We start from the raw sequence: 20873 nt of genomic DNA, 5'->3' as shown, positions 1-20873 counted from the left end.
CCTCCCCCAGAGCTTTAGAGCAGCTGCTTAGGATGTGCTCTAGCGAGCCTTTCCTGGAGCACAGCACACAGGCTGGAGTGTCAATCATGCCCCAGAGATGGAGATTGGCTGGGCTGGGTAGGATGTAGTAGACAGCTTGAACCATGAACTTAATGTGCTGGGGTTCAGCCAGCCTGATCTCAGACCAGGTCACCCTCCTCTCCAGTGCACCCTCCCACCTTGTCCATGCTCCCTGCTGCTGCATACCCACCATCCTGCTGGTTCGTTCCTCCTCAACCTCTGCACGCACCTCCTTCAGGACTAGCTGGCGTTTGTCTTTACCACGTGCCTTCTCATAGTGAGGTTGGGGGAAGGCTCCCAGCCCAGCACGGCCTGTTGCCACCGTGCCCACCAGGGCCCTATGTCTCAGCCGAGACTCAGCAACCTCCAGGCTTTCCTGAGCCCTCCACTTCCTGCCAGTTCGCACCACAATGCCTGCTGATGCCACTTTAGAGTCCTTGGAGTCACGATAAAGCAAAGCCTCTCGAGTGCGAGAGACCCTGAACTCCTCATCCAGGCTACTGAAGGGGAGCTGGAGCTTGTTGGTCTTCCCATACAGTGCTGTGCTGCACAGGCTGCGTGGAAAGCCCATCCATCGGCGGAGGTAGCTGCTGATCTTCCTCTCCAGAATCTCCACTGTTGACAGAGGAACCTCATACAACAACAGAGGCCAGAGTATCCGGGGTAAGACGCCATGCTGGTAAAACCACGCCTTAAACCGGCCAGGTAAGCCAGACTTGTCTACAGCCGATAACCACGTCTCCAGCTCCTTGATGGTTGTTTGGATTGCTGCAGTATCCCTGAGACTACGGTCGAAAACCTTGCCCAGGCTCTTGACCGGTTTCTCGGTGATAGATGGGATTGCTGTGCCATCCACGAAGAAGCGGAACTTATCTACCAGTTTTCCCTTCTTCAGAACCATCGACCTGGATTTAGTTGGTTTAAAGCTCATTCTTGCCCAGGAGATGAGCTTTTCCAGGCCCTGGAGTATCCATCTAGCGCCGGGCACTGATGTAGTTGTGACAGTGAGATCATCCATAAAGGCTCTGATGGGGGGCTGTCGAGTTCCAGACTTCGACAGAGGGCCTCTGCATTCCGTTTCAGCTGCCTTGACTACCATGTTCATGGCTAGGGCAAAGAGGCAAACTGAGATTGTACACCCAGTTATAATGCCTTTTTCAAGCCTGTGCCAATCTGATGTTATGCTCCCGGAAGTGACCCTGAGCCTGAAGTTCCCGTAGTAATTCAGGATGAGGTCTTTGATCTTCTTGGGTACATGGTGTCGGTCCAGGGTAGTCTCCACGAGCTTGTGGGGTATGGAGCCGTACGCATTGGCAAGGTCAAGCCAAAGCACAGAAAGGTCTCCCTTACCCTCCCGCGCCTCCCTGATCAGCCGGGAAACCACACCGGCATGTTCCAGGCATCCTGACACACCTGGGATTCCACCTTTCTGGACCGATGTGATACCAATTAGTAACATAATAGTTAATTTTCTGTTTTCATCTTATAACACAATGTATATCAATGAGTTTTAAACAGTTCTTTGAACAGTTAAGTCAGTTTTATGATTTAGTTATATCTACGTTTTTTTTTCTTGTGTTAACAAAGCAGGAACAACAATGTGTAACAATATTATTATTACCGTAGTATTATTATTAGTATTGATCTTTATTGTTCAAACTGCACAACCATCCTACGAATATTACTTCAAATGGTAAATGGTTTGTACTTGTATAGTGATTTTCTACCTTCAAGGTACTCAAAGCGCTTTGACACTATTTCCACATTCACACATTCACATACACTTTCACACCAGGGCCGTAACTGGGATTTGACAAACACAGAGGTCAAAAAATGGTGGTCTAAGAGAAGCTTTGAAAGGCTGAAATCATGGGTATCCCAGCAACATATTAATTAAAAAAACTGTGACTGGAAACACGCACAAATGGGAAATTGATGTGCTGTTTATTAATCACAATCCCTTTGTAAGACAACAACAAATGTTTTCTTTTTTAATGCATTCCTAAATAAATGTTAGCAAAAGTCAACAAAGAAGTCACAAGGGGCTCTTTTATTCTGCCCACAAAGCCCTCTAAGTAATCATCCAAAAACCGCCAACAATACTCCAATTACATCTCTTGAATATTAACCAATTATTAGCGATATCATTAAAAGTAGTATTATAAATAGTATTATAAAGTAGTATCTTGTGCGAGGTAAGCAAGCATACATCCACATGGGAAACGTGGTATCTCTCATCCTCAGTAACAGTGAATTAATACTCTTTGCATGACCAAACTTGGTTGGTTGGTGTCAGTTTATTTCGAACATGCATACAATTACAATGTAATTCAGGGGTGTAAAACTGAAATACAGAGTGGGCCAAAATTTAAAACTGAACAAAGCCGCGGGCCAAGGTTAAACAAATTAACCTTTTAATAGGGACCCAAACAAGTTTTGCATTGAATATTGAACAAACAAGGCTTATATAACTTTATAGTGAAATCGAGTTTCAAATAATAATAATAATAATTAAAAAATATCAATGGCATATCAAATACAATTTAAATAAAAATTGAATGCCTCTTTTATATTTGCAGCCTTCTGAGGTAAACATCACAAGCAATGCCAAACTATTAATCGATTTAAACTATTATACAAACATGGGGTCTGGTTCAAATATAGAGATATGGGTGTGTGGGGGGCAGGGTAGGGGGCGGGGTTTGGTGGTAGCAGGGGTGTATATTCTAGCCCGGAAGAGTTAGGGCTGCATGGGATTATGGGTATTTGTGCTGTTGTGTTTATGTTGTGTTACGGTGCAGAAGCCGCACATATTATGTGACTGGGCCAGCACTCGTTGGACTGGATGAAAAGCGGACGTGACGATTTTCGGGAGGGGCACTGAAATTTGGGAGTCTCCCGGGAGGGTTGGCAAGTATGAGAATTAGCGGCACCGCCGCTGTATATAATCGGCGGGCCAGCTCTAGTGTTAATTTGATATCGCCTCAAGGGCCAAGTGAAATTACACGGCGGGCCAATATTGGCCCGCGGGCCAGAGTTTGACACATGATGTAATGCATCACATGTTTCCAGTTGTTTCATTACACTATGTCCGAAAAGGAGTAGGAAGAAGCAGACCTTATTTAATCCTACCCCTTTTCTTATTATGATCCCATTTGGTTGTTCTCTATTTGTAACACAAGAGTGAATAGATACATGAGTAAATAAATACATGCATATACAATGAGTTAAGCTATTAAATACATAAATAAATAATAATTAAAGTTCTTGTAAATAGTTAAGTAATTTATGGTTCACCTATGAGATGAATTACATTACCTATTTTCTTAAATAAGGTTCAAGATGTTTGTTAAGATTCTTCTTCCTTGTACTTTGTAAACACTTGTAGTTTGAACAGTTTCTTAAACTGATCATATTAGTACTTTTTTGACTTCCTTGCTTAATCCATTCCATAATTTAACTGATATGCTAAAGGTCTTAACTGTTGTACGTGCACACAAAGGTTTTAAATTAGATTTTCCTCTGAGGTTATAGTTCTCCTCTTTTGTTGAGAACAATTGTACGTTCTTGGGTAGCAGGTTATAGTTCGCTTTGTACATCATTTTAGCTGTTTGCAAATGCACCAAGTCATTCAATTAGAATATTTTTTATTTAATAAATAAAGGGTTTGTATGTTCTCTATAGCCAACATTATTTATTATTCTAATTGATCTTTTTTGTAACACCGTTAGTGAATTAAGTGCACATTTGTAGTTGTTTCCCCATATTTCTGCACAATAACTCAGATATGGTAACACTAGTGAGCAGTAGAGAATATGGAGTGATTATTTTGCTTTATTCATTATTGATGTGTTTCTTGCTACTTTATGTTGTATATTTTTACAGGAGATTTCCAGTTCATTTTATCATCTATTAATACACCCAAAAATGTGTTTTCTTTTACCCTTTCAATATCTACTCCGTCTATTTGTATATGTTTGACTTTCTCTTTTACTGTTACCAAATAGCATTATTTTAGTTTTACTGAGATTCAAAGAGTCTGTTTTTGTAAAAAAAACATATTTTAAATTTGTTAATTTCTTCTGTTGTTATTTGTATTAGCTTCAGCCTGTTCTCTTCTGAACAAAACACAGTCATATCATCCGCAAATAGTGGTAACTTTAAGTCCTTTGTAACTTTACAAATGTTGTTTATATTAAGATAGAACAATTTTGGTCCCAGTATTGATCCCTGAGGTACGCCACAAGATATTTTCAGCTCTCTAGATGTGTGTTTGCCTATCTTCCCATATTGCTCTCTGTTGGTTAAGTAACTTCACCCAGTTGAAGACCACCCCTATGATGCCATACCATTCTAATTAGTTTTTTAAGATATTATGATTAATTGTGTCAAATGCGTTTGTAAAATCCATAAACACTGCAGCAGCATACTGCTTACCATCTATTGCAATGGTAATCTCTTCCGTTATCTTGATTAACGCCATTGATGTTGAAATGTTGGCTCTGTATCCGTATTGGCATTCTGTTCATGAATTTGTCCAATTTGTTGTTAAACAATTTCTCAATAATTTTAGAATATTGTGGAAGTAAGGACACAGGTCTGTAGTTTGTCTTTAAGTTTGCTTCAACATTGCACCTTTTCTGTCAGTGATAATCCAAACTAAACTAATAAATATTGCAGTAAAAAGCAGCATTAGTTCAGTATTCAAGTTAATATGGTGATAATAAAATCAGGAAGCCATGCAGACTCGCCACAGGAAAACCGATAAAAAATATTTAAAAAAACAAAAGTGAAAGCAAAGGGCATACAGCGCAGTGATGACAAACAATACATTGGAGGCAGCCAACACAGTTGACATACTTCACACAAAGGTCATCATTTCTTTGTAAGCGTTGGTCCAAAGCTAATGAGGATTTTGGCAAAATTAGTGTAATACAGTTTTTGGTTGGTCGGTGTATTTTATTACGTCTACTGCGCCGTCAGGGGCTTGTTAGAGTGGCTGCTGGTCACTAAACACTGCATAAATATAACGTCGGAGTGCATCAATTACGGCCGCAAAATTGCCCCCAAATTATACTTTGACGAAATAAAAAGACTTAGACTTAGACTTAGACTTCCTTTTTATTGTCATTCAAATTTGAACTTTACAGCACAGATAAGAACGGAATTTCGTTGCATAAGCTCATGGTAGTGCAGGATAAAAAAAGCAATAAGGTGGATATATAAATAAATATATATAAATAATATATATATAATATATATATATAAAATAAATAAATATATATAAATATATATAAATAAATAAATAGATTACTGTACAGATAAATATATTGCACTTTTTCACATGCGTCCACGTTTATGGATGTATGTTATATTGTCTTTTTTATTCCAGCGAGTTAATCCATTTTGGGGGGAGTTGAGGGGATAATTTAATTATGATGCGTTTAAGAGTCTTACGGCCTGAGGGAAGAAGCTGTTACAGAACCTGGATGTTCTGCTTCGGAGGCTGCGGAACCTCTTCCTAGAGTCCAGCAGTGAAAATAGTCCTTGGTGGGGGTGGGAGGAGTCTTTGCAGATTTTCTGAGCCCTGGTCAGGCAGCGGCTTTTTGCGATCTCCTGGATAGGAGCAAGAGGAGTCCTGATGATCTTTTCTGCCATCCTCACCACTCTCTGGAGAGACTTCCAGTCTGAGGCATTGCAGGCTCCAGTCTGAGGCATTGCAGGCTCCAGTCTGAGGCATTGCAGGCTCCAGTCCAGACAGAGATGCTGTTGGTCAGCAGGCTCTCTATAGTGCCTCTGTAGAATGTGCTGAGAATGGGGGGAGGGAGCTGTGCTCTTTTCATCCGACGCAAAAAGTGCGCTGCTGAGCTCTTTTTACAAGAGCTCCGGTGTGTAGGGACCAGGTTATATTATCAGTTATCTGCACCCCCAGGAACTTGGTGCTGCTTACTATCTCCACCGCTGTGCCGTTGATGTAGAGTGGAGCGTGGCTGGACTGGTGCTTCCTGAAGTCAACGATGATCTCCTTGGTCTTGTTGACATTCAGGACCAGGTTGTTGGTTCTGCACCAGTCAACCAGATGTTTCACCTCCTCCCTGTAGTCCATGTCATTGTTGTCACGGATGAGGCCCACTACTGTCGTGTCGTCCGCATACTTCACAAAAACATGTTTATTGTGAGTATATGAGCTGGAGTATGTTTAGAATAGTGTTGTCCCGATACCAATATTTTGGTACCCGTACCAAAATGTATTTTGATACTTTTCTAAGTAAAGGGGACCACAAAAAATTGCATTATTGGTTTTATTTTAACAACAAACCTTACGGTACATTAAACATGTTTCTTATTGCAAGTTTGTCCTTAAATAAAATAGTTAATACACAAGACAACTTGTCTTTTACTAGTAAGTAAGCAAACAAAGGCTCCTAATTTAGCTGCTGACGTATGCAGTAACATATTGTGTCATTTTCCATTCTATTATTTTGTCAAAATTATTAAGGACATGCGGTAGAAATTGAATTCTTAATCTACTTGTTCATTTACTGTTAATAGCTGCTTACTTTCGCTTGTTCAATCTACACTTCTGTTAAATGTTTTGGATGATACCACAAATGTAGGTATCAATCCGATACCAAGTAGTTACAGGATCATCCATTGGTCATATTCAAAGTCCTCATGTGTCCAGAGACGTATTTCCTGAGTTTATAAACATAATATACATTTTTTTTAAACAAAAAAAGATTTTGTGATGCTAAAAAATATCGATGTAATCGTAGTAGTATTGACTAGATACGCTCCTGTACTTGGTATCGTTACAGTGGATGTCAGGTGTAGATCCACCAATGGCGTTTGTTTACATTGTGACACCGGTGAGTTATGGTGTGTGTATAGTGAAGCATGTTTAGCTATTCCTCGTCCTGCAGGGATGATACTTGTAAGAAACATACTTTATTTGTCGCCATGGAGGCGAGGATTAGTGATTTAGAAGTAGCTAAAATACTGCAGACTGCGGCTGGACTTTAGCTGCTAACTAGCTAGCCATGTCTTGAAGCACCTCTTCCTGAGGGTGTTTTAGTGTTATAGCTTCACCTTTATCTTTACTTTATAAGCCAAAATGCGTCCGTTCTCCCTTTTCTGTCTACACACCTTTTTGCTTGGAAGTACTCTGTGATTGTGCACTGTCGAACATGCTTCTCTGCTCAATGACACAACGTTACGACGACGGGGGGCGGGAAACCGGTACTTTTTAGAGGCGGTATAGTACCGAATATGTTTCATTAGAATCGTGCTACATGGCGCATGTTGTTTAGTTGTCCGCGCTCCCCCTATACACGGCTCTGCTGAGACTGAGTCCACAGTGCCTCTACTGGTTGCAGCCTAGTAGTGCACTCCTCTTAGCTGTCTGTTTGTGAGGTTGATTTGGAAACATAAAGCCGTGCCAGAGGCAAAGGGGTGTATGTGATAACTTATAATGCAGCCGTCTGAGTGCTTTGAGGCAATGTCATCACATCGCTGCCAAATTGTAGCCGCATCATCGATATCACAAACAATGATAACATTATTTAATAATGTAAAAGACAATTGTGTATAGTGTAGTGCAGGAAAGGGAGGGGTGATGCTTAGGTCACCATTGATAGATGAGTAGAAAGGCTGTAAGTGTAACCCTCTCGTGCCCTTTACTACTCCAAGCTGGAGTCCCCTCGGAATAGAGGCTTTTTCTGAAACACACACACACACACACACACACACACACACACACACACACACACACACACACACACACACACACACACACACACACACACACACACACACACACACACACACACACACACACACACACACACACACACACACACACACACACACAAAGTCTAGATTTACAATATTGATCACCATTAGCCACTTTTGGTCTTTGTAATGAATACGTGTAAGTGTGCAGGCTGCCGCTGTCAAAGTGGAAAACAAATACTGTAAAGCTGAGTGTAGGAAAAAAATAAAAGTATTACTTTTTTCAAATCTTGAAATGGTTGTGTGCTTGATTTGTAGTTGTACAGTTTTAATAATTCCATTCATTGTAGTCACCTTTATTTTTGGAATCCGTTTGGTTTGCTGAACGTATGGCAGTACTATAAACAACTGGAGGATGTCTGGTGGGATACATTGCAGTCGTTCACAACTGTATTCATTTTATAGTTAGGTTTGTGAAAAAAAAATGAATTATTCAAATTTAGCAATATTTTTAGTGGTGTGCTGATATCGACTTCCGATATGATACCAGCATTGGAGCTTTGAGTATTGGCCTATACCAAACGAAATCAGCAGAAATCATACATTACCGTATTTTTCGGAGTATAAGTCACACCGGAGTATAAGTCGCACCTGCCGAAAATGCATAATAAAGAAGGAAAAACACATATATAAGTCGCACTGGAGTATAAGTCGCATTTTTTGGGGAAATGTATTTGATAAAACCCAACACCAAGAATAGACATTTGAAAGGCAATTTAAAATAAATAAAGAATAGTGAACAACAGGCTGAATAAGTGTACGTTATATGACGCATAAATAACCAACTGAGAACGTGCCTGGTATGTTAACGTAACATATTATGGTAAGAGTCATTCAAATAACTATAACATATGGAACATGCTATACGTTTACCAAACAATCTGTCACTCCTAATCGCTAAATCCCATGAAATCTTATACGTCTAGTCTCTTACATGAATGAGCTAAATAATATTATTTGATATTTTACGGTAATGTGTTAATAATTTCACACATAAGTCGCTCCTGAGTATAAGTCGCACCCCCGGCCAAACTATGAAAAAAACTGCGACTTATAGTCCGAAAAATACGGTATTCTATTTTTGTTGTGTACCGGGAAAGAGAAGGAGGCGACACCAAGGCAGAACTGCGGTTTACCAAGTTTATTGAAACGTTTGATGTGTGTGGAGTGTGTATGCTACTTAGGGGTGTGGGAAAAAATCGATTCGAATTTGAATAGCTATTCTCACGTTGTGCGATTCAGAATCGATTCTCATTTTTAAAAAATCTATTTTTTTTTAATTTATTTATATATTTTAAATTTATTTTTTAATTTTTTTTAATTTTATTTTTTTAAATGAATCAATAAGTCGCACCCGCGGCCAAACTATGAAAAAAACTGCGACTTATAGTCCGAAAAATACGGTATTCTATTTTTGTTGTGTACTGGAAAAGAGAAGGAGGCGACACCAAGGCAGAACTGCGGTTTACCAAGTTTATTGAAACGTTTGATGAGTGTGTGGAGTGTGTATGCTACTTAGGGGTGTGGGAAAAAATCGATTCGAATTCGAATAGCTATTCTCACGTTGTGCGATTCAGAATCGATTCTCATTTTTAAAAAATCTATTTTTTTAAAATTTATTTATATATTTTAAAAATTTTTTGTATTTTTTTTAATTTTATTTTTTTAAATGAATCAATCCAACAAAACAATACGCAGCAATACCATAACAATGCAATCCAATTCCAAAACCAAACCCGACCCAGCAACACTCAGAACTGCAATAAACAGAGCAATTGAGAGGAGACACAAACACGACACAGAACAAACCAAAAGTAGTGAAACAAAAATGAATATTATCAACAACAGTATCAATATTAGTTACAATTTCAACATAGCAGTGATTAAAAATCCCTCATTGACATAATCATTAGACATTTATAAAAAATAAAAAAAAGAACAATAGTGTCACAGTGGCTTACACTTGCATCGCATCTCATAAGCTTGACAACACACTGTGTCCAATATTTTCACAAAGATAAAATAAGTCATATTTTTGGTTCATTTAATAGTTAAAACAAATTTACATTATTGCAGCACGGTGGAAGAGGGGTTAGTGCGTCTGCCTCACAATACGAAGGTCCTGAGGAGTCGTGAGTTCAATCCCGGCCTAGGGATCTTTCTGTGTGGAGTTTGCATGTTCTCCCCGTGACTGCGTGGGTTCACTCCGGGTACTCCGGCTTCCTCCCACTTCCAAAGACATGCACCTGGGGATAGGCTGATTGGCAACACTAAATTGGCCCTAGTGTGTGAATGTGAGTGTGAATGTTGTCTGTCTATCTGTGTTGGCCCTGCGATGAGGTGGCGACTTGTCCAGGGTTTACCCCGCCTTCCGCCCGATTGTAGCTGAGATAGGCTCCAGCGCCCCCCGCGACCCTGAAGGGAATAAGCGGTAGAAAATGGATGGATGGACATTATTGCAATCAGTTGATAAAACATTGTCCTTTACAATTATAAAAGCTTTTTACAAAAATCTACTACTCTGCTTGCATGTCAGCAGACTGGGGTAGATCCTGCTGAAATCCTATGTATTGAATGAATAGAGAATCGTTTTGAATCGGGAAAAAAATCGTTTTTGAATCAAGAATCGTGTTAAATTGAAAAAAAAATTGATTTTGAATCGAATCGTGACCCCAAGAATCGATATTGAATCAAATCGTGGGACACCCAAAGATTCACAGCCCTAATGCTACTTCAAGTGAATGAGTGCGGATGATGTGTAGAATTAACCATGTAAGTACAAACCCCATTGCCATATGAGTTGTGAAATTGTGTTACATGTAAATATAAACGGAATACAAGGATTTGCAAATAATTTTCAACCCATATTCAGTTGAATATGCTACAAAGACAACATATTTGATGTTGAAACTGATAAACATTTTTTTTTGGGCAAATAATCCTTAACTTTAGAATTTGATGCCAGCAACACGCGACAAAGAAGTTGGGAAAGGTGGCAATAAATACTGATAAAGTTGAGGAATGCTCATCAAACACTTATTTGGAACATCCCACAGGTGAACAGGCAAATTGGGAACAGGTGGGTGCCATGATTGGGTATAAAAGTAGATTCCATGAAATGCTCAGTCATTCACAAACAAGGATGGGGCGAGGGTCACCACTTTGTCAACAAATGCGTGAGCAAATTGTTGAACAGTTTAAGAAAAACCTTTCTCAACCAGCTATTGCAAGGAATTTAGGGATTTCACCATCTACGGTCCGTAATATCATCAAAGGGTTCAGAGAATCTGGAGAAATCACTGCACGTAAGCAGCTAAGCCCGTGACCATCGATCCCTCAGGCTGTACTGTATCAACAAGCGACATCAGTGTGTAAAGGATATTACCACATGGGCTCAGGAACACTTCAGAAACCCACTGTCAGTAACTACAGTTGGTCGCTACATCTGTAAGTGCAAGTTAAAACTCTCCTATGCAAGGCGAAAACCGTTTATCAACAACACCCAGAAACGCCGTTGGCTTCGCTGGGCCTGAGCTCATCTAAGATGGACTGATACAAAGTGGAAAAGTGTTCTGTGGTCTGACGAGTCCCCATTTCAAATTGTTTTTGGAAACTGTGGACGTCGTGTCCTCCGGACCAAAGAGGAAAAGAACCATCCGGATTGTTATAGGCGCAAAGTTGAAAAGCCAGCATCTGTGATGGTATGGGGGTGTATTAGTGTCCAAGACATGGGTATCTTACATCTGTGAAGGCGCCATTAATGCTGAAAGGTACATACAGGTTTTGGAGCAACATATGTTGCCATCCAAGCAACGTTACCATGGACGCCCTGGCTTATTTCAGCAAGACAATGCCAAGCCACGTGTTACATCAACGTGGCTTTATAGTAAAAGAGTGCGGGTACTAGAGTGGCCTGCCTGTAGTCCAGACCTGTCTCCCATTGAAAATGTGTGGCGCATTATGAAGCCTAAAATACCACAACGGAGACCCCCGGACTGTTGAACAACTTAAGCTGTACATCAAGCAAGAATGGGAAAGAATTCCACCTGAGAAGCTTAAAAAATGTGTCTCCTCAGTTCCCAAGCGTTTACTGAGTTTTATTGTTTTTAACCTTCTTAACCCTGAACGTACATTGAAAATACACGCAACCCTAACTCAAAATGCTGGACATTTGAGGCATTTAAAAAACACCGCCCGGACAGCCCCGCAAAAGAGGACATGTCCGGTGAAAAGAGGACGTATGATCAGGACCTAGCCCGTTTCACCGGACATGTTTTCTTTTGCTAGCATGCTAGCAGCTAACGGGCTACAATAGACTGACCATACGTCCTCTTTTCACCGGACGTTTCATCAAACATATATCAAGGTTGTTCTCCTGGGGCGGGGCTCGGCAACTCGCGGCTCTAGAGCCGCATTGGCTCTATAGCGCCGCCCTAGTGGCTCTCTGGAATTTTTCAAAAATGTATGAAAAATGGAAAAAGATGAGGGGAAAAGGGAAAAAAAAAAGTTTTGTTTTAATATGGTTTCTGTAGGAGGACAAACATGACAAAACCCTCCCCAATTGTTATAAAGCACACTGTTTATATTAAACATACTTCACTGATTCGAGTATATGACGAGCGCCGTTTTGTCCTACTAATTGTGGCGGTCCTTGAACTCACCGTAGTTTGTTTACATGTATAACTTTCTCCGACTTTCTAAGACGTGTTTTATGCCACTTCTTTTTCTGTCTCGTTTTGTCTAACAAACTTTCAACGTTGTGCATGAATGCACAAAGTTGAGTTTTGTTGATGTTTTTGCCTTGTGTGGAGTGCTAATCAGGCATATTTGGTCACTGCATCACTGCAAGCTAATCGATGCTAACATGCTATTTAGGCTAGCAATATGTACATATTGCACCATTATGCCTCATTTGTAGCTATATTTGAGGTCATTTAGTTTCCTTTAAGTCCTCTTAATTCAATGTATATGTCATGACACACTATCTGTATGTAATATGGCTTTTAATTTTTTGCGGCTTTGTTTTTGTATTTTTGGTCCCAATATGGCTCTTTCAACATTTTGGGTTGCTGACCCCTGCCTTATGGGAAACTGGGTAAACACGACACACTGATTAAGCTTTCCTCAATTTAGCTATAACAATCTACAAGGTTAAAACAGCTCGCTTCTCTTTCTTCCCCTCATTTATCTGCTTTCTTTTGTAATTCAAGTTATCATTATATATATGTATTGTTACATTTGAAACAATTGTATTGTTGATAATTAAGGTACTTATTTTTATTATTATTATTATTCATTATCCATAGTGCTATTTATATTGTACAGCAGATATAGGCATCTACATCAACAGGACAAAAAAAATAAGTGACAAACGTGTCCACAAAATTCTACTTACTGTGTTATGCGCTCAACTTAATGAAATATTGTGGCCACTAGGTGTCGACAAAAAACAATTATCACTCCACTCCAACTTAAAAACAGAATAAGTCCATTTCAGACAGTTATCATAAATGACAGTCTTTTTTATAGTTACCATTGTTCTCTAAGTAATTTCACTTGATCAAGCCTTTTTTTAACATTCCGGCACTGCAAAATACCGAAAGTAGGTATGATTTGTGCTTCTATCGTATCAACCAAGGCTCCAATACCCTAAGTAAAAAAGTTGTATCGGAATACCCTTAATAGCAATGCCTATAAAACGCCACTAGATGGCAGTATACTTTTATCTTCCTGCTTCCTCTCCATTACGTACCCGTCTTCAACGGGTGAGTAGTTTTACGTTTGATTATACTTAAGTTAACCTTTTATTTCTACAAAATATGAAAGCTACTGATGTCACATTTTTACTTGTGAACAAAATATGTTTTACAGTACTGAAATTAGAATCCCCGTGAAAGTCAAGCAGCGTGCGCACTCATAAAAAATGATCAATTATTGTCTGAAATTGTAGACGAGCTAGCAAATGGAGACACCATCGTTGTCGTTCCATCTGGCTGCATCTCTGTTGGGAAGAGGCTGAATAATTTTGTCCTGAGGTGATGAATGTGCTCGTACAATCAAACGCAAATGAGTCTCATTGTACAAACTGCATTCAGGCTCAAATTTAAAACCCTGCACTTGGCACTCACAAAAAGGGAGACGAGGAACATGCTGTCACGTAGTTTCTACCTTAAAGAGTCAATAATGTCGGGTCAGATGGCCCTGACTCCTTGAAAATAATATTTTTGTTGTGGATGACCTCGTAAATACAGAACACAAAGGGGTTTAATGAGAAGAGCAAGTGTTGGACTTACTTTAGATTGATGCAATGAGAGAGCAGAAAGGTGTCAGTTCCCTTGGTTATGAAGTACTTTGCTTTCCATCATGAAGAAAACTGGAGGTAACGGAGGGAAAGTTGAAGGTGTGTGTGTCTGCGTGTGTGTGTCAGGAGATTAAGGTTACGCTCGAGCGGGTAGATAGTGTGGGCCGACAGTAACACGCCAACCTTACTCTCATTCTTCATGGTCTCTCCTTCACTTCTTGGTTCCATCGTATCATCGTCCTCATCCCACCTCTTATTTGCTAAAACGAACCAAAATTGATGCCAAGAAACAAATTCCCTCGATTATCACCAATGTGATTTGAGGATCTAGAAAATGGTTGCTATGGTAATCAAGTCTTTTGAAAGTGCCATACAAAGAAATGGCAGTAGTGGGTGTTCATTATGGATTCATTGTTCATTTGAAATAGAAGTCAAGATAATTAAAAAAATAAACTAAGTTACTACATTATAATCCAATCACATCGTTCAAACAACTATCCCTAAAATACAAAAAGTACGATCGATTAACAATATAAGGCATGATTCAAATGATGCGATCAACATTTTGTCATTTTTAAAAAAATAAATAAATGACAATATCCTACAGAAATAATGTTTAAAAAATAACAGTAATTACCTTAAACATGAAATAATTAATTGACAAAATAAAATAATCTTGGCTCAGTTGGTAAAGTGGCCATGCCAGCAACTTGAGGTTCGATTTCAGCTTCACACAGACATAAATCCTCAATAATAGGACAAAAAAAGGAAATTGAAAATAAAAACAAATCCAAGATAGGGCTGGGCGATATATCGATATACTCGATAAATCGCGGGTTTGTCTCTGTGCGATATAGAAAATGACTATATCGTGATATTCGAGTATACGTTCTCACGCAGTTGTTTTTAGCTGCGGGGCATTAAACTGCATGCGTTTCTCACTCTTTCCTGTCTCTCCTTCTCACAGAGACTTTAAAACAAGCGCACCTTCTTACATACGTCACGTACTGTCACGTGAGCAACGTCACACGCTCCCGCGGAGCAAGAGGTAACGACATGGTAACGTTAGCTGTGATGCTAACAGCTAACGGTGTGGTTTGAGTGGTAATACGAGAGAAAGAAGGTGCGAATCTGGTAACAAATGGAGGAATAATTAATTCCCAAGAAAAACAGCACGGGGTCCATCGTCTGACGGTGGTTTGGCTTCAAGCGGGAATATGTCTTTACATGTCAACATCTCCGTTCGGTGCCACACCAACTAAATGCCGAAGCAACTATTTCCACATCAACACCGTAGGACATATACTATTTGATATGCAGCTAATTTTTATGTGACACTTATTGAAATATCTTGTGTGTCATCATGCACAAAAGTGCACTTATAGCTTGTTTTAAAATGTCCCTGACAATCTTGCACTTTCTGTTTTGGAAATGACATGAATGTTTGTGCCACTGCTTAATAACTGTTTAATAAATACAGTTTTGCTAAATTGGCTTAGTTGTGATTTCCCTCTCTGCATGAAAGTTTAAAATGAGCATATATTAATGCAGTATGAACAAGAATGTTTTAATGTAGACACATAGAATCATCATACTGCTGTGATTATATGTATCAAGTGTTCATTCAAGGCTAAGGCAAAATATCGAGATATATATCGTATATTGCGATATGGCCTAAAAATATCGAGATATTAAAAAAAGGCCATATCGCCCAGCCCTAATCCAAGATTTTAACTGGCTGTCATGAAATAGATATGGAAACGTACAAACCTTTAACATGTATCATTAATATTTTGTTTCAAACAGGCACATTCCCAAACAAAATTAAAAAAGAGCAAAAGTTGTACCAATTTAAAAGACGGTAGACAAACACTAATTTACAAACTATAGACCTGTTTACTTACTCCTACAATTTTATAAAACCATTGAAAAAATATTCAATAACAGATTGGATAAATTCCTGAACAAAAGTGGAACACTCTCGGAGAACCATTAGGGATTCTTGGCTATTATTTCAACATCATTGGCATTAATCAAAATAACAGAGGAAATTACCAATGCAATATATGGTAAACAGTGTGCAGCTGCAGTATTTATGGATTTAACAAAAGCATTTGACACTATCATATTATCTTAATAAACAAATTAGAACGGTACGGCATCAGAAGGTCTTGAACTGGTTAAGAAGCTACTTAACCAACAGGAAGCAATACATAAAGCAAGGTGAAATACGTCTACAGAGCTAGATATATCTTGCGGTATGGATCAATACTGGGACCAAATTTGTTTAATCTTTATATAAACGACATTTGTAAAGTTACAAAAGAACTAAAGTTAGTAGTTTTTCCGGACGACACAACTGTGTTTTGTTCAGGATAGAACACAAAGAAGCTAATAAAAAATACCAGAAGAAATGGACGAATTAAAAATATGTTTTGACAAAAAGGACTATCTTTGAATCTCAGCAAAACTAAAATGATGCTATTCGGTAACCGTAGAAGAGAAATCCAAACACAAATACAAATAGACGGAGTAGATATTGACAGAGTCGAAGAAATCAAATTTTTGGGTGTAGTTTTGGATGACAAAATGAACTGGAATTGTCTTATAAAAAATATACAACATAAGGTGAAAATAAATATTTCAATAATGAATAGAGCAAATATGTACTGGACAAAGAAAATCCCTTCATATTATCTGCTGCTTGCTCGTGTTACCATATCTAAATTATTGTGCAGAAATATGGAGAAATAATTACAAAAGCACACTTCATTCACTAACGGTGTTACAAAAAAGATCAGTGAGAATAATACATTATCTTGGATATTGTCACGTCTGGGTCGCATGGTGATGCGCTGGTCGTTTCCCCAAGATGCGGATGGACGTCCGGAAGCAGCGTGCAGGTGAGCGAGATGATTTATTTCCAAAAATCAGGCAAGAATACCAAAGACAGAAAAACATGCTGATTGCACGGGAAGCTATGGCAAAGGCTAAACAACTGACTAGCCAAACAAAAAGAGCAAGAAGCAGGTTCAGTCCACATAACTGTTGCGTGTCGCAAATAAAAACGCCAGGCAAAATGTGGCGAGAGGTAGGAATAAATAGCTCTCTGATTAGAGACCGGGAGTAGGTGAGGGTCCCGACCACTAATCAGAGGCAGGTGACAATAATCAGCGCCCATGGCAACAAACAAACAAACCAGGGTGCTGAAACAGAACTAAATCAACAAGCAAGGAAATACTAAACCTAAAAAAACATGATCAGGGCAACGGCTCATGACAGATATAGAGACCATACAACCCCTTTAGTTTTTGAATGAAAAATCTTGAAATTCAATGATTTGGTGCATTTGTAAACAGCTAAAATGATGTACAAAGCAAACTATAACAGGCGGTAGAAAATGGATGGATGGATGGATCACAGAGAAATATTATTTCAAAAAGCTCCAGAAAGATATATTTTTTAACAATTCAATTAAAGGCCTACTGAAACCCACTACTACCGACCACGCAGTCTGATAGTTTATACATCAATGATGAAATCTTGACATTGCAACACATGCCAATACGGCCGGGTTAACTTATAAAGTGCAATTTTAAATTTCCCGCCACACTTCCGGTTGAAAACGTCTAGATATGATGACGTATGCGCGTGACGTCAACGGTTGATACGGAAGTATTCGGACCCATTGAATCCAATACAAAAAAAGCTTTGTTTTCATCCAAAAATTCCCCAGTATTCTGGACATCTGTGTTGGTGAATCTTTTGCAATGTGTTTAATGAACAATGGAGACTGCAAAGAAGAAAGCTGTAGGTGCGATCGGTGTATTAGCGGCGGACTACAGCAACACAACCAGGAGGACTTTGAGGATAGCAGACGCGCTAGCCGAACGACCTCACCTTGACTTCCTCCGTCTTCGGGCCGCCAACCGCATCGGTGATCGGGTGAAGTCCTTCTTTGTACCGTCGATCGCTGGAACGCAGGTGAGCACAGGTCGTGATGAGCAGATGAGAGCTGGCGTAGGTGCAGAGCTAATGTTTTTAGCATAGCTCTGTCGAGGTCCCGTAGCTAAGTTAGCTTCAATGGCGTCGTTAGCAACAGCATTGCTAAGCTTCGCCAAGCTGGAAAGCATTAACTGTGTATTTACATGTCCAGAGTTTGGTAGTATTGTTGATATTCTGTCTATCCTTCCAGTCAGGGACTTATTTGTTTTGTTTCTATATGCAGTAAAGCCCGATGCTATCACATTAGCTCAGTAGCTAAAGAGCTTCACCGATGTATTGTCGTGGAGATAAAAGTCACTGTGAATGTCCATTTCGCGTTCTCGACTCATTTTCAAGAGGATATAGTATCCGAGGTGGTTTAAAATACAAATCAGTGATCCACATTAGAAAAAGGAGAGAGTGTGGAATCCAATGAACCCTTGTACCTAAGTTATGGTCAGAGCGAAAAAAGATACGTTCTGCACTGCACGCTAGTCCTTCACTTTCACGTTCCTCATCCACAAATCTTTCATCCTCGCTCAAATTAATGGGGTAATCGTCGCTTTCTCGGTCCGAATCTCTCGCGCTGCTGGTGTAAACAATAGGAAAATATGAGCAGTCCTTCCTCCGGTGTCGTCACGCTACTTCCGGTAGGGCAAGGCTTTTTTTTATCAGAGACCAAAAGTTGCGAACTTTATCGTCGTTGTTCTATACTAAATCCTTTCAGCAAAAATATGGCAATATCGCGAAATGATCAAGTATGACACATAGAATGGATCTGCTATCCCCGTTTAAATAAAAAAAAAATCATTTCAGTAGACCTTTAAATATTTCTATATTTTACAAAATAAGATTGGAAAAATATCCTACAGAAAAACATTTAAAAAATTATTAATTAGACATTGTACTGTTCCAACAATTAACTTTTCTTTTTCCTTTTATTTATATATATATTTTTTTATATATATATATATTTTTTTTTTACAAAGGTATAAATATCCTACAGGAATAACATTTTAACCTTAAAATACCAAAAACGTACACCTTCAATGAAAAAAATAATAATTTAAGAACACTTCATCATACAGAAATTACTGTATGTGCAAACGTTTTACTTGGGTCATTTAAACAAAGTGATGGCAAAATACAGAAGTCGGGGCTTTATTCCACATTCCATGATATACAATGCTATATTAAAAAAAAACTAAATTCATATTTGACTACACACTTTGCAGGCGAACATAATGTAATATTGTTATGTTTAAATTCTTATTAATGTGAAGCTACAGTACAGGATTTTCATGGCAGTCATTTTATATACTGTATTTGAGTCATACTGTACAGTAGGTATACCATATCCATGGTTCTCGCCCGGAAAAGGGTGGAGTGCCATCTCCGGGTTGCGGAGGAGACCCTGCCCCAAGTGGAGGAGTTCAAGTACCTCGGAGTCTTGTTCACGAGTGAGGGAAGAGTGGATCGTGAGATCGACAGGCGGATTGGTGCGGCGTCTTCAGTAATGCGGACGCTGTATCGATCCGTTGTGGTGAAGAAGGAGCTGAGCCGGAAGGCAAAGCTCTCAATTTACCGGTCGATCTACGTTCCCATCCTCACTTATGGTCATGAGCTTTGGGTTATGACCGAAAGGACAAGATCACGGGTACAAGCGTCCGAAATGAGTTTCCTCCGCCGGGTGGCAGGTCTCTCCCTTAGAGATAGGGTGAGAAGCTCTGTCATCCGGGGGGAGCTCAAAGTAAAGCCGCTGCTCCTCCACATCGAGGGGAGCCAGATGAGGTGGTGCGGGCATCTGGTCAGGATGCCACCCGAGTGCCTCCCTGGGGAGGTGTTTAGGGCACGTCCGACCGGTAGGAGGCCACGGGGAAGACCCAGGACACGTTGGGAAGACTATGTCTCCCGGCTGGCCTGGGAACGCCTCGGGATCCCCCGGGAGGAGCTGGACGAAGTGGCTGGGGAGAGGGAAGTCTGGGTTTCCCTGCTTAGGCTGCTACCCCCGCGACCCGACCTCGGATAAGCGGAAGAAGATGGATGGATGGATGGATGGATGTACAGTAGGAGGTCTCTCTATTTACCCATAGCTGGTCTTTAGTCTGCCACTCAAGTCTTGCAGTCTTTTCAGACTGAGCTGCTGCCACCATCAACAAAAAGATATGTGTCTGAAGACTACCAAAGCCCTTCGTTTGATGAACAGACTGCCCATTTATTGCAAGGATTCAGTCCTTGAGTCTCTAATCTCTTGGCCACTCCACCATCATGTCTCAGGGATGACATAGCATCCAGACACCTGGTGGTGTTGTGGGCAGCAATTCTTCTGTCAGTCAGTTCAAGTAAACAGAAACATGTAGAGAATATGCATTGAATTCCAGGAATTGTGGTCTGAAGCTGGAAAGACTATGATGTAATTAGTTGGTTTGAAGAGAAGTGTAATGAATGGGATTGTCATGCCGGCCACTCATTTGAGTCCGGTAATGGATCATATAATTAACAAAGAGGTTGGAACTGTAATTAATCTCTGCGCTGCACACACAGACCTCAAACCTCAGGGACCAAAACTCCACTTACTATAGAAATGTGCAGCAAGACAAAGGGAAACTAATTACAAATTATTTAGGAATCCACTAAATCGATCAATTAGTGTTTTTTACAGACAACTCGGAATCGTGACATAAAAAGAGTGGCATATTTTAGTTGTCTGATAGCGCCTCTGACTCAACTCTAATTA

The 20873-nt window shown here is 39.7% G+C and overlaps 1 protein-coding gene across 1 annotated transcript in view; it reads right to left on the bottom strand.

Annotated features, from left to right (window-relative positions):
* Positions 1-10179: 10179 nt before the first annotated feature.
* Positions 10180-20873, bottom strand: part of kctd16b (potassium channel tetramerization domain containing 16b) — a 357075-nt gene continuing 346381 nt past the window's right edge. The window contains exon 3 of the transcript XR_009826341.1: positions 10180-10266. The gene's annotated coding sequence lies outside the window, so the exon portion shown is untranslated. The remainder of the gene's footprint in view (positions 10267-20873) is intronic.

Source organism: Entelurus aequoreus, linkage group LG05 (genome assembly GCF_033978785.1).
Source record: "Entelurus aequoreus isolate RoL-2023_Sb linkage group LG05, RoL_Eaeq_v1.1, whole genome shotgun sequence".
Taxonomy (NCBI): Eukaryota; Metazoa; Chordata; class Actinopteri; order Syngnathiformes; family Syngnathidae; genus Entelurus; species Entelurus aequoreus.
This window is presented reverse-complemented; position numbering and strand designations above follow the sequence as displayed.